Source organism: Moschus berezovskii, chromosome 6 (genome assembly GCF_049115385.1).
Source record: "Moschus berezovskii isolate FMDL1 chromosome 6, NW_MosBer_1.0, whole genome shotgun sequence".
Taxonomy (NCBI): Eukaryota; Metazoa; Chordata; class Mammalia; order Artiodactyla; family Moschidae; genus Moschus; species Moschus berezovskii.
Window position 1 is genome coordinate 85,668,941 of NC_142465.1, and position 11,663 is coordinate 85,680,603.

At 37.0% G+C, this 11,663-nt stretch overlaps 1 non-coding gene across 1 annotated transcript; it reads right to left on the reverse strand.

Moving 5' to 3' along the window:
* Positions 1–3,174: 3,174 nt before the first annotated feature.
* TRNAL-CAA (transfer RNA leucine (anticodon CAA)) lies at positions 3,175–3,247 on the reverse strand. Its single transcript has one exon. It is a non-coding gene; the product is annotated as a tRNA-Leu (tRNA).
* Between the last annotated feature and the right edge of the window lie 8,416 nt (positions 3,248–11,663).

The following is an 11,663-nucleotide window of genomic DNA, read 5'->3' on the forward strand; positions in this document are numbered from 1 at the left end:
TTCCCTCCCACCCTGGATCTTTCCCAGCATCAGGGTCTTTTCCAGTGATTCAGTTATTCACAACAGATGGCCAAGGAATTGGAACTTCAGCTTCAGTATCAATCCTTCCAATAAATATTCAGGACTGATTTCCTTTAGGACTGAATGGTTGGATTTCCTTGCAGTCCAAGGGACTCTCAAGAATCTTCTCCAACACCACAGTTCACAAGCATCAATTCTTTGGCGCTCAGCTTTATGGTCCAACTCTTACTGTTTGCTCAAACTCATGTCCATTGAGCCAAGGGTGTTATCTATCTCATAGTCTGTTGCCCCCTTCTTCTCCTACCTTCAATCTTTCCCAGCATCAACCTCTTTTCCAATGAGCTGGCTCTTCGCATCAGGTGGCCAAAGTATTGGAGTTTCAGCATGAGTCCTTCCAAAGAATATTCAGGTTTAATATCCTTTAGGATTGACATATAGACATATAGAAATAGGAAGGTTGTTTAAAAGGAAAGCTTTTCTGTGAAATATGTTTAAAATGATGAACTGAATCAGTAGCTCTTTTTCATAGAACACCATTTTTACCCAAAAGACCAACTTACAGACAAACTATGGTTATTCACATTTGGGCATTTGGTTGACAATCTCTCAAAAATGAAAAACAAGTGAACCTATCACAATAAGGGAAACAATAGATAGTTTTGTTGCCAGCAAAGGTTTCTTCACCACTGGTAATTGAACAGCATTCTTCTACTTGACTTTTCTGATGAAATTGGTGAAGTTATTAACCAGTGTGTTTTTTTTACATTATGTAATAAAATCTGTCACCTCTGGAAAATCTGTTTAACTCAATAAACCAATCTTCTGCAAATGACTATAAATGATTAAAAATATCATTAATTTATAAAAAAGCACAAGATTGACCAATTTATTTTAATATGATAGTGAAGGAGGATTTCATTGATATGATTTCAGATTTCACACTGTGCTAAACTTTAAGAAACTATTCCTCGTCAAATTTTAGTATAGTATCAAAGAATGTCCATAATTATTTGAAACATTTGTAAAACACTCCAACTTTCCCAACTCCATGTAATTCAACCAAACAAACCAGCAAATTGAGAATCATTGTCTAAAGTTCATTGGTAATAATATAATAATCAAATGTAATTACCTGTCAGATTCTGATTGGCACATAATTTCAACTTAAGATCTTATAATAAATGTTTTGAAACATCTAATACACATGATACAAGAAACCTATCTTCAAATAAAAGTAATGAGGTATTCTAGAAAAGAATCCCTTCTTAATTCTTCACTCTCAGAAAAATGGGATTAGAGATACTTCTCTGCTTTTTGTCATTTTATACATTTTGCAAAGTTTTTAACTTTCAACTCTCATTTGAAAATTAGAAAGGCTGAAGTTATTGACTTTCAGAATACCAATCTCCCTATTATAAATAATGGGATTGCTTTTGATCATCTCATTTCTTCCCTTCCTTTCTTCATTTCAAAACTATTTATTGAGCAACTAGTCTCAGCTGAGAAATGTAAAAATTAGTAAAGTCAGAAACCACAGGATTGCAAGAACTATATAATGGTTAGCAAAGAATACATATGGGGATGAGTAAGAGATGCTCTCTGAGTTTGAAACTTTTCAGGGCAAAACTGAATATAAATTCATTTCACCATTGTGTTCAAGCTTTTCAAAATCACTCACAGGTTGGCACAAACCCCTTCTCTGTACTGCACTTGGCACTTGGTTACCTCTACTGGTTTATGCATGAGTCACACACAGAAGGACGTAAAGTGTCTAGTATGATCGTAAAGAGGAAAATATATGTGTCCCATTTCCATACCTCAAATTTGTACTATTTTAAATCAATATGTAGTATTATTGATTTTAATTAAAACAAGGGACAAGCTAGGCTGTTGTCAAACACTCATACACACATGTATCTAAAAACCAAAAAGTCATAGCGCATCTCAGTTGTACTCTGTTTCAATGGCACCAGTAACAAACAGTAGGGGAAAGCATTTTCAAAGACCCCAGATTCTTTGAAGGACTCTAAGTCTAATCACAAGCAAGTTGAACATCCTAGAAATACTTATAGAAATTCACTTAAGACATAATTTCCAGCTAATTATGGAATAATTAAACAGGGCCTTTGTTTTTGTACCTGGAAAATGAACACACTAACTACTGTATATAGGTGAGCAATGGGATGGGAATGGAGAACGTGCTCCTTTGGCATTTCTCCTTTCATTTTTTCCAAAAGATTACTCATGGCCAGGGAATCATCTTTCTCTATTACAGCAGGCTCCTGTACATAATCTACATAATGCTCCTTTCTCATCTACTTCTCCCTGAGTTTTTCAATCCCACCAAACCCACAAGGAAGCTTTCTGCCTAACTTCAGCATCCCTGTCTGCTGCTATTACCACCAAGGAATGTTGTTATTCATCATAATTCAGGAACAGCAGTTGAATACCAAAAGCAAACACATGGGGAAGAGGAAGAGTCAGTCATCTATGAGCAACAGGCCATTGTGACTCCCAGGAATCACCCATAGTATGAATCAATCATCAATAAAGGGAGAGAAGTTGATGGGATTCGTCTTGGATTCTTGACTGAAATATGATTCAGTATCTCATAATCCTCTCTCTGAAGATAACTTACTTGATTAATAGCCTTATAGGGAAAGTAACTTGGAATGGAAATGGAAGCTTGATTCTGTCATTGGTCACAGGTAAGTTTTCCTCTTTTTCAATGAAAGTGGGATAAGATGGCAGATTCTTAGAATGGTTATTTATTCTGAGAGGAAATCAAATCTCAGCTACATGAACTTGGGAAATATACTTAACCTCTCTGAATTTCAATGTCCTCATCTATAAAATGAGAATTAAAACATCTTCAGAACTGCTGTGAGGATTAAATGAGTGAATGAGCTTTAATCCCTCTTGATAAGGTTAGTTCCTTTCCCTTTCTTTTTAGGTTTTATTTCCCTGCTAAAACACTCCATAAGCACATCTTTCTGCCACATCTGACAGACAGCCCTGCTATTGCAAGAATGCAATAATATTTGTTAAGTGTTTATTCTTCATTTGGCTCTGCCAGGTCCTAGTTGAAGCAAGCAGTATCTTTGATCTTTGTTGCAGCATGTGGGATCTTTAGTTGTGGCATGTGGGATCTAGTTCCCTGACCAGGGATTGAACCTGGGTCCCCTGCTTTTGAAGCAAGGAGTCTTAGCCACTGGACCACCAGGGAAGTCAAATAAGATTAATAATGATTTAAATAGTTCACCCCACAAGTGTGCCTGTGTTTTTAGTGGAAAGAATCATCTCATTCAGTTCAATTTAATTTGACGAATAGTTATTGAAGATATACTGGGGATACGGTACAGAACTTGAGCTCAATGAGAAAAACACAGTGATTGTTCTTTAGAAACATACAAGAGAGTATAGAGATGCCAATTATGTATGTCCACCATGGTGATATGTGATGGAACAAGGAAGTGCCTCTAGATATGTGCACATGGCCTAGCAGATGTCTTAGGTGTATCTTGATGCAACTCTTGAATGGTGAGCCCCTTAGGAGAGTTTCCATACGCCATGAACCCATAGAGAGAGAGACACTTGGTGATTTCATGAAACACTTCAGAGCTGGTAATGTAATAGAGCCCTACCACTTCCCAACTCATTGGTAGAATGTGTGGCAAGCCTGATTTAGAATCTTAATACACATCAATGCAGTGCTGTAGACCTTTATCCTCTCCTGAAGTCAAAATAGTTTGTCTCACATTGAATTTAGAAAAAAAAAAATTGGTAAATCTATATTGCTCCATAAACAGTACAGCACAAAGTCTGTTGCAATTCTGTGCAATTTTCTGTAATCATATATACTTAAGTGAAATTTATATTATCCTTATGAGCTGCACTATGGAAATGATTCTTTTAGCCTACAGCTATTAGAACCACCCTGGTGCCAGGACCAAATTGTCAGCACCAGGGGAAGCAATTTCATCGGGTTTCTTTTTACATAGACACACAGCTCCTCTTAGTGCTTATGCCTCCTATTTTGTTTTTGTTTTCCCCCTGGACTCATGAAGTTTGCCTCTTTGGGTAGAAATGAAAACAATTTCAAGAATGAAAAGTTTCAACTTGTAGCTAAAAATATCCCCAATCATCAGCAGGGGAGGCAATTCCTCAGACACTTGCAACAAAGATGACCTCTTAGAGAGGCTTGGTCTACAGCAGGAGATGTCTACTCATGAGCTCCTTTTACATGGGCTCGAAAATAAACAGCCCATTCTCCTGGCTGGCCTCCCCACTTGAGTGGAGGCAGGGAAGTTTCTGTACAAGGAAATCTTTTCTCTTTAAACTAGGGGCCAATCCTAACCAAGTCAATTGAAGCATCTGATATATGTTAGACATTAATAGCTTTTAACTGCAGGTGCCCAAGTGGACCAGTTTAGTGTCTTTCACTAAAGACAGTGTGCTGAGGACTCAGCACATTGAGGGTATTCATATTATAAAAGTGAATCAGTGCACTATGCTGTTTCTAAAAAACAAAATCAAAGATCTTTTCCACACAAGCCTCTACCTTGAATATACATTTTTCCCAAGGTCATAGGAATACATTACCATATTATAAGGCACCAAGTAAGCAAAAATTAGGAAAATGAATGCCGAGTTCAGGAAAAGTCATACTTAAAATTACCTCCTATCTTTAAAGCTGACGGTGAAACTTATACAGCTGAATTCACACTCTGAAAAATTGAAACCACATGGTATCCTTACCACAGGTACCATTAGTTATGAGAAGGAAACTTGCCAAATTTGCCTTTTTGAATAGAGAGTTTGAGGCAAAATATCATAAAGAACTGATTTTTAAAAATTGGAACAATATAGGGTTCTCTGTTCTTCATCTCCTTACACTGGTAGCTTAATCAGCTAGTTAGAGTTATAGTAGACACCAAATTTTAAGACTGTATGCAGGTCAGGAAGCAACAGTTAGAACTGGACATGGAACAACAGACTGTTTCTGAATAGGGAAAGGAGCATGTCCAGGCTGTATACTGTCACCCTGCTTATTTATCTTATATGCAGAGTACATCATGAGGAACGCTGGGCTGGATGAAGTACAAACTAGAATCAAGATTGCAGGAGAAATATCAATAACCTCAGATATGCAGATGACACCACCCTCATGGCAGAAAGCAAAGAAGAACTAAAGAGCCTCTTGATGAAAGTGAAAGAGGACAGTGAAAAAGTTGACTTAAAAATCAGCATTCAGAAAACTAAGATCATGGCATCTGGTCCCATCATTTCATGGCAAATAAATGGGGAAACAGTGGAAACTGTGACAGACTTTTTTTTTTTTGGCTCCAAAATCACTGCAAATGGTGATTGCAGCCATGAAATTAAAAGACGCTTACTCCTTGGAAGGAAAGTTATGACCAACCTGGACAGCATATTAAAAAGCAGAGACATTACTTTGTCAACAAAGGTCCGTCTAGTCAAAGCTATGACTTTTCCAGTAGACATGTATGGATGTGAGAGTTGGACTATAAAGAAAGCTGAGCTCCAAAGAATTGATGCTTTTGAATGTGATTTTGGAGAAGACTCTTGAGAGTCCCTAGGACTGCAAGAAGATCCAACCAGTCCATCCTAAAGGAAATCAGTCTAGAATATACATTAGCATGACTGATGGTGAATCTGAAACTCCAATACTTTGGCCACCTGATGCAAAGAACTGACTCATTTGAAAAGACCCTGATGCTGAGAAAAACTGAAGGCAGGGGAAGAAGGGGATGACAGAGGATAAGATGGTTGGATAGCATTGCCGACTCAATGGACATGAGTTTGACTAGGCTCTGGGAGTTGGTTGTGGACAGGGAGGCCTGGCATGCTGCAGTCCATGGGGTCGCAAAGAGCCGGATATGACTGAGCGACTGAACTGAATTGAACTGAATTTAGGTGTGCAAAACTTAATTTTTTTAGCAAAACAGTACAATATCTACTTTGAATCCACATTGTACCTGGTGTTAGGAAATACAGTCTTGATCAATTGCAGGAAAATAGAGTAATATAAGGTTTACTGTTGTAAATTCAGAATTACCCTTATGATTTCATCTCCACACTCATTTCATCACTCGGATGATGGCACCTGAGTTCCGTGTTGTACTCCAGGTTGTGTCAAAGGAATGTGGGTGGGACAGGAGAGTTATGTGTCATCTGCTGAGATGCACATTATTGATTCTAGTCCATCCCTGTTGCTCTTCCTCCATTTTTGCAATCATTGAGATGTCTGAATTTCCAGCTGCTGCGGGTATTCCCTTATCCTCACCATGAGACCCTCTATGTCTTTCAATTTTCAGTACCACATTTGACCCTTTACCATAGTAAAATATTTGGCTATTATCATGGTAAATGGGGCATCTCAGGGACTCAGAGAAAGCCTAATGTGTATCTTCCTTAGACACATCCCTGTCCCTCCCATGCCACAATAGAGCAGAGAACTTGGAACTTGCCCACTCTCCACTCCCAGTGATGACATTGGAAATAGGGTAGGATATAACAGGGTGAAGTTCTGGCTGAGATCTGCTTAAGAAGTTTATTATCTTTCTTCCTGTCCAGTTCTTCTTCCCCTTAATAAAGCTGAAAGATCTCATTGAGGAGTTGGGAAAAGGGATGATAACTAGTTTGTTCTTGTCAAACACATATTCTTAGATATTTTAATTAATACTTCATATCACTGCCATACCATAGGTGTAAAGTCATGAATAAAAATCAAATACTTAACTATTCTCTCTTTCCTCAAAGAACTAATGTCATAAAAGTAAGGAGACAAGATAAGGACACCGACTGAACATGATGAATTCAAGAATTCATTGACTATTATTTTTATTTGAAAGACCTCCTCTATACCGTCTCAGTTTTTTTCTTTTTTCCCTCTATTCTCCATTCCTTCTTTTATTTTTGAGCAAATGGTACTACAAATAGGCACTGTACAGTGACTGGCCTAAATGCCTTTCCACATTCTCACAATTCTTGACTTCTCTGAGTTTTTTTTGTGATTGTTCATTACAAACTGTCCCTCTGTCCCCTCTATTCTGAGTATTGTTCTCATTTGCTTTTCTGGTATTTCATTTTCCCTTTATCTATCCCAGAACATCACAATCTTTTTACTTTATAAAATATTATAGTTATTAGACACTACAGATGGCATCACCAACTCAATGGACATGAGTTTGAGTAAGTTCTGGGACCTGGTGATGGACAGGAAAGCCTGGCGTACTGCAGTCCATGGGTTGTAAAGAGTTGGACATGACTGAGCAACTGAACTAAACTGAACTGAAGGGATAAATGAATGATTTCTGGTCATGGTCAGGCACCCTGAGTTTGAGTGATCCAGTATCTTAGACATATCTCTAATCTTTTTCTGGAATACTATTGAACCTCAGCAAATCAGTTAGGAATATTTGATCTGGTCAAATCCCCATTAACCATCAAAATCTTATTCCTCTTCCAAGTCATCAATGAAGCACTTATCAATTATTGTAGCCTATTATGATCTATTAAAAAGCACTTCAAGGATCCTCTGTGCCACTCATTTTAACTGCTTGTCCTAAATCTCTTAACATGATTATCTTTTTGTTTTGAGTGTGTTAATGCCAACCATATTTTAAGATACTTGAGGATAAACGTACCATGTTTTCTGGAACTAGAACCACTTCTAAAATTCAAGGCTTGAAAAGTTGCAAAAGCTCAAAAATTATGAAGGAAAATATTGCATAATGAAAAGAACATGGGCAGAGTGATCAGGATTCAAACGCTTCTTTCATCACTTATTGACTGGATAAATTTAAGAAAGTCAAATTGTGAATGCTGTGAGGATAAAATGACAACATCTAGTAAACTTTCAAAAGCAATCAACTGAGTAAGTAAATGAAGATGTGACAGATGATAAGGAATATGTCAGATGAGAAAAGAAGGAAGGGTTTGAAAGAGATGGAATAGCAAAAATCTACAGAGGACAGAGGCTGGTGAGAACATGATGTATGATGGAAATGGCAAAATAACTTAAAGCTATCAAAGAACAGAGGGGACTTCCACTTCTAATGCATATGAACTGAAAGAAATTAGATTTATCATCCTTCCCCAAAAAGTAACCCCACAGACTGAGCTAAATCTATGAAATAACATTTTCAAAACATTGTCTGAAGATTGGGTAATGAAGGACAATGATCCTTGAAATACGGGAAACAAATGAGATGGATACTATTTTTGCCTGGGCTTGTGAAGAAAGCTGAGCGCAGAAGAATCAATGCTTTTGAACTGTGGTGTTGAAGACTCTTGAGAGTCCCTTGGACTGCAAGAAGATTCAACCAGTCCATCCTAAAGGAGATCAGTCCTGGGTGTTCATTGGAAGGACTGATGCTGAAGCTGAAACTCCAATACTTTGGCCACCTCATACGAAGAGTTGACTCATTGGAAGAGACCCTGATGCTGGGAGGGATTGGGGGCAGGAGGAGAAGGGGACTCCAGAGGATGAGATGGCTGGATGTCATCACCGACTGGATGGACATGAGTTTGGGTAAACTCCGGGAGTTGGTGATGGACAGGGAGGCCTGGCGTGCTGTGATTCATGGGGTCGCAAAGAGTCGGACATGACTGAATGACTGAAGTGAACTGAACTGAACTGAACTAGTTCCCAGGTGGCTCAGATGGTAAAGAATCCGCCTGCAATGCAGGAGACCCAGTTTCAATCTTTGAGTTGGGAAGATCTCCTAGAGGAAAGAATGGCTACCCACTCCAATATTCTTGCCTGGAGAATTCCATGGACAGAGGAGTCTGGAAGGCTACAGTCCATGGGGTCACAAAGAGACAGACATGACTGACTGAGTGATTAACATAGTACCTTTAATGAGTTTACACACTTCAGAGTAAGGAAAGAAAACAGAAGCAGAGTCCAGGCCACCCTTGAGTTGAGGATGCAGAGCTGAGAGTCTGAGGAAACTAAGAGAGCTAGAGTCAGCAGGACAGAGTACTGACAAGGCCTCAAACCTCCACAGGTGACAACTATAATGTCTGAGGTGAAAAATACACCAGATATGATTAATGACAAATTAAACAATGTGAAAGAAAAGATTAATTAACTTGAAGACATACCTTTAGAAACTACACTAAAAGAAACATATACAGAAAAAAGAATTTAAAAGTATCAGTGAGCTGTGTGATAACTTCAACTAACCCAATATACATGTAATTGGAGTCCCTATGGAAGGAGGCAGGTAGAAAAATATTTGAAAAAATAATGGCTGAAAATTTTCTAAATATGATGGAAAATATAATCCAAGAGATCCAAGAAACTCAACAAATATCAAGCACAAAGAAAATAAAACATAAAAAAATATACCAAGGCATATTTTAATCAAATGCCAAAAACCAACTGAACTGAACTGAACTGAACAATAAATAGAGGGTAAAGACACATTCTGTACTGAAAGAAAAAACACACATTAAAAAAAAAAAAGATTAGGATTATAGAAAATTCCTCATTAGAAACAAAGTACCCAAGAAGACAGTGAGAAATGTCTTTAAAATACTGATAGGAACAAATGAAAACAAATGCTTATCACTGGAGAATTCTATACTCAGTGAATGTCTTTTAGAAATAAAGACACAATACTTTTTTTATGATAATAATAAAATTTATTATTATTAAGTAATATTTCTGTCTGTGCTTGTGGATCTATAAGTAGCTGAATTTATTTTTCTTTTTTTTTTTACTTTATTCTATTGTATTGGTTTTGCTATATATTGACATGAATCTGCCCCGGGTATACATGTGTTCCCCAACATTTTTAGACAACAAAAACTAAATTCATTACAAGGAAACCAGTGCTATAAGAGATATTAAAGGTAATTCTTCAGCCAAAAGGACTATGACACTAGACTTGGATGCTGCTCACAGACATGAGGATTCACAAATGTACTTAAGATGAATGTATTTAAAATATTTGTATTTTTCTTATCTTTGTCATTTTAATGGATAATTAACTAGGAGTCATATTGGAGAAAGGGTAAATCTTTAAGCTTATGAAACAGAAGAGAGCTCAGACATGTCATCTGAAAACTGGAGATCCAGAAAGCTGGTAGTGTGGTTCAGTATGAGTCTGAAGGCCTGAGAACCAGAGGGTGGATAGTCCCAAAAGAGGGCAGAAGACTGGTATCCCAGAATGACCAGTTAGGCAGGAAGAAAAATTCAACTTTCCTTTCCCAGGCCCTCATAGGATTGAATGATGCCCTCCTAGCGTAAGGAGGCTCATCTGCTTTACTGTGTCCACCAATTCAAATACTAATCTTTTACAGAAACATCTTCACAGACACACCCCAAAAAAAATCTTTAATTAGATGTGTGGACATCCCTTGGCCTAGTCAAATTGACATACAAAATTAGCTATCACAATTTTTTCAACAAATAGTACTGAACAACTAAATGTCCATAGCAAGACAATCCATTTCAATCTAAAGCACATATCTCACAGAAAAATTAGCTTGGGCAGAACTATAGACCTAACTGTAAAACTAGAATTTGGAGAAGAAAACATAGGAAAATGAATTGGTATATTTTGGTTAGGAGAAAAGTTATTAGATATAACACCAAAAGCATAATTTTCAAAGGAAATAAATAATAAATTGGACTTCATCAACATTAAGAAATACTACTCTTTGAAAAACAATGAAAAGATTGCAAAGTTGAGCCACAAACTGGAAGAATATGTGTGCAATATACATATCTGAACCAGGGTTTGTATTGAGAATATACTTTTAAAAACCTTTCAAAATTAACTATAATAAAGTGAGAAATTCAATAAAAATATGGGCAAAAAATTTGAACTTTACCAAAGAAAATACAAAATGGTCAAAAGTACATGGAAGGTATCCAATATAATTAGTCACTAAGAAAATGCATCCCTAATATTAGAGAAATACAGATCAAAACTACAATGAGGTATCACCAGACTCATGTCAAAATGGCCACTAACAAAAGATCTACAAATAATGAATGCTAGAGAGGGTATGGAGAAAAAGGAACCCTCCTACATTGTTGATGGGAATGTAAATTGGTACAGCCACTATGGAGTACGGAAGGAAGTTTCCTTCCTTAAAAAACTAAAAATATAGTTACCATATAATTCCACAATTCCACTCCTGGGTATATAGCCAGAGGGAACTTTATCCAAAGGATATGTGCTCAAAAATGTTCATTATACCACTATGTACAACAGCTAGAACATGAAAGCAACCTAAACATCCATCAACAGATGAATGGATAAAGAAGATGTGGTACATATATATAATGGAATACTACTCAGTCATAAGTCAGACAGATATAGACATATATCAAATGATATCACTGAAATGTGGAGCCAAAGAAAAGATACAAATAAACTTATTTATAAAACAGAAATAGATGCACAGACACAGAAAACAAGCTTATGAACAGGGGAAATGAGGGGAAGGATAAATTCGGAGTTTGGGATTAATGCACACTCCTATATATAAAATAGAACCAATAAGGACAGACAACTATACTCAATATTTTGTAATAATCTAAAAGTCTTTGACTGTGTGGATCACAATAAACTGTGGAAAATTCTGAAAGAGATGGGAAT